Source organism: Priapulus caudatus, unplaced genomic scaffold (genome assembly GCF_000485595.1).
Source record: "Priapulus caudatus unplaced genomic scaffold, Priapulus_caudatus-5.0.1 Scaffold310, whole genome shotgun sequence".
Classification (NCBI taxonomy): Eukaryota; Metazoa; Priapulida; class Priapulimorpha; order Priapulimorphida; family Priapulidae; genus Priapulus; species Priapulus caudatus.
The window spans coordinates 596,951-600,744 of NW_014577371.1; the positions used below are offsets into that span (position 1 = coordinate 596,951).

Below are 3,794 nucleotides of genomic sequence, written 5' to 3' on the forward strand. Positions count from 1 at the left end.
AGCCAGTCCATCCTGCAGATGGAGCGGACGAGCCGACGCGACGTTCCTCTAATTAACGATCGTCGTTAACGATCTAATTAACGACCATCGTTAACGATCTAATTAACTAGAAGCTGCTGCAGGCACTGGGGGACGTGAAGCGGGACCTGCTGGAGAGCCAGTCCATCCTGCAGATGGAGCGGACGAGCCGGCGCGACGTTCCTCTAATTAACGACCGTCGTTAACGATCTAATTAACTAGCCTTCCTCTTGCTGCGCAGGCGGAGGTGGGGAAGCTGCTGCAGGCACTGGGGGACGTGAAGCGGGACCTGCTGGAGAGCCAGTCCATCCTGCAGATGGAGCGGACGAGCCGGCGCGACGTTCCTCTAATTCTAACGACCATCGTTAACGATCTAATTAACTAACCTTCCTCTCGCTGCGCAGGCGGAGGTGGGGAAGCCGCTGCAGGCGCTGGGGGACGTGAAGCGGGACCTGCTGGAGAGCCAGTCCATCCTGCAGATGGAGCGGACGAGCCGGCGCGACATTCCTCTAATTAACGACCGTCGTTAACGATCTAATTAACTAGAAGCTGCTGCAGGTGCTGGGGGACGTGAAGCGGGACCTCCTGGAGAGCCAGTCCCTCCTGCAGATGGAGCGGACGAGCCGGCGCAACATTCCTCTAATTAACGACCGTCGTTAACGATCTAATTAATTAGAAGCTGCTGCAGGTGCTGGGGGACGTGAAGCGGGAGCTGCTGGAGAGCCAGTCCCTCCTGCAGAAGGAGCGGACGAGCCGGCGCGACATTCCTCTAATTAACGACCGTCGTTAACGATCTAATTAACTAACCTTCCACTCGCTGCGCAGGCGGAGGTGGGGAAGCTGCTGCAGGCGCTGGGGGATGTGAAGCGGGACCTGCTGGAGAGCCAGTCCATCTTGCAGATGGAGCGGACGAGCCGGCGCGACATAACGCGGGAGGATACGGCCGTCGCCCTCGCACGCCTACGCGAGGACCTACAGGAGAAGGTATACGCCCGATGCGGCCAGGGTAAAAAATACGCGGGAGCGATGAGCGATTCGCTCTCTTCAAACCTCCGAAATCGCTCCCGTGAGGCTCAAAATAGCTCTCGTAAAAATTTTGACGACAGCTATTTTTTCCACAGACTTGAAAAAGAGCTCCCGTGAAAAAAAAGATATTTTTTTCCCCGAAGGTACGCCCGATGCGGGGAGCACGCGGAGTTCGCTGAGGATTGTGTCGTGCTGTGGGTGCTCGCCGTGCGGCGTTATGATCATGGTGGAGCAGCATTAATTATTAATTATTAATTATTAATTTATGGTGGATTAGCCAGGAATGAGTATTGTGGGAGTGCAGAAAAAATATTTGGGAGTGCAATTTTACAAATGTACACGGCTTTAGATCAATGTTTTAGGCCGTGTTATACATTTTTTGGCCGTGCAGTTTCAAAACTGACTGTACAGATCACGGATGCACGGCTCGCTGGCTAATACGTTGTGGAGCAGGCAGTTTGATGGGGGTGTTGGTGGGGTGGTAGGGGAACTGACAGACCGTTCCTGCCTTCTTCCCACTTGCCGTGGTCGAACGTATCAGAAACGTCACGAATAGTTTGAAATAAAACGTAAAATTCCCGACGTTCTAGACTCTGTGTGCGAACGCCGTTCTGAGCGAGACACGCGTGCCACGCTGTGACCGTCTCTCTCTCTCTCTCTCACTGCAGGATGAGGAGCTGGGTAGACTGAAGCAGCGACTGAGCGAGGCCATGCGGGAGGTCGCGGGGAAGACCAGCGCCGCGGAGCTTGCGAGACAGGAGTCGTCCGTAGCCGTGAACAAACTAGAGACCGAGTGCAAGGTGCTCAGGAAAGACAGGGATAGGTGGGTGGAAGACAGCGGTGTAACTACTGTATAGTAAACAGTGGACTGTATGGTAAAATATACTGCATATAACTTCTGTATTGTAAACTCTATACTGTGTAGTAAAATATATCGTGTATGTAACACGCTAGTGTACTGTACTGTACACTGTAAAAGTACTGTATGTTACCGTACAGTACTTTTATGCACTGTAACATGCCTCTACAGTCTCACTGTCTGTATAGTATCGGGTAATTCAGCGACGCTGCTAACGAGGCGTCGCTAACGATGTGTCGCTAACGAACGCGGCTTTCAGGCTTGGGCAGCAGTCTGAGGAGAGGCTGGGAGAAATCAGCAGCCTCCGGGTGAGGCCCCTAACGATGCGTCGCTAACGATGCGTCGCTAACGATGTCTTTCAGGCTCGGGCAGCAGTCTGAGGAGAGGCTGGGAGAAATCAGCAGCCTCCGGGTGAGGCTCCTGGAGATGGAGAGAACCCTCGCGAAACTCGACGCGCAGGCACGATCGTCCGATCGCGCGGCTCGGACGACGAAGAGCCGTAACGGGGGGGAGAGGTCGCGATCCGGCGCGCCCGCCGCTCCAAGACCCGGGGGACTCAGGCGGCCCGGTAAGGGTGTGGGAGGACAGGTCGCAGATCAGGCAACCCTGAGCTGGCAGGACAAGGCGATCGGGGGATCCTGGGAAAACAGGGTAGGGGGAGGATCACGACCTGGGAAATCGGGAAGCCAGTAAGGGTGGAGGGTCGCGACCTCGGGAATCGCCCAGGAACCGGTAAGAGGTGGCGGGGGGCGCATCGCGGGAATCCAGAAGCCGGTAAGGGGGGGAGAGTCGCGATCCGGCGCCGACCCGGGGGATCCCGGGAAGCCGGTAAGGGTGAGGGTCGACGCCGGGAATCCCCGTGGCAAGCAGGTAAGCGTGATGGGTCACGACCCCGGGGAATCCCGGGAAGCCAGTAAGGCTGCGAGGGTCGCACCGGCGGGATCCGGGAAGCCGGGTAAGTGGAAGGGCGGCGTGTGGGGGGGGCGATCCGGGGAATCCCGGAAGGCCAGTAGCGGTGCGATGGGTCACCGACCACGGGGATCCAGGAAGCCGTAAGGGGGGGCCGATCCGGGAAATCCCAGGAAGCCAGTCAAGGGTGGAGGGTCACGACCCGGGGGATCCCGGGAAGCCGGTAAGGGGGGGGGGCGATCCGGCGTCGACCCGTGGGAAGCAGGTAAGGGGGGGTCGCGATCCGGCGCCGGCCCGGGGAAATCTAAAATCTAATCTACGGACGAATCTAGGGGGAACCAGTTAGAAATCCCCGGACCGGCGGAATACGTCGACGTTTTTTTCATTTGAATTTTTCACGTGCGAGATTCGCTCGGTAATTAGTATCCGTAGAGATAATTAATCAAACCTAGCCACTTGTCCCGCATGGGATAACGGCATGGTGAGGATGATATCAACAAATGCCAGAATGTCGGAAACGGACTATCGTTATTGCAGTGCTCTCAATGGCTGACGTTAATTTTTTTTCAATATTCAAAAATCCAAACCCGGGTAGCGTAAGCTTCGCACAAGAACGCTCGTATTTAAATCAGATGCAATCACTGCCAAACACGAGGAAGGAGCTTGCGAACAGACAAAACTCGCCTCAAGTATCACTACGCTCTTATTTTTATACCAGATGTGCGTGTAGGTGGCGTTGGTCGCAGTGGATTTACGCCGACGGGAAGGTTCGCAAAAACTCGGGACACCGCCCGCAAGCTCGGGCTCGCAGGCAAGCGAGTGGAAGAGCTAGAATCCATGAATCGGGAGCTGAAGACCAACCTCGGAGACAAAGACGAAAGCTTATCTCAGGCAAGCGCCATCTTCTTCGCCGCTTTTCTTTGATGGGTTTGAAATCCCGGGGGCCTGTCGTCGTCAGAGTCGTCGTAAATCCCGGGGGCCT

General features: G+C 55.9%; 1 protein-coding gene across 1 annotated transcript in view; it reads left to right on the plus strand.

Moving 5' to 3' along the window:
• Positions 1-3,794, plus strand: part of LOC106808865 — a 16,095-nt gene that overhangs the window by 9,417 nt on the left and 2,884 nt on the right. The gene's annotated exons all lie outside the window — the stretch shown is intronic.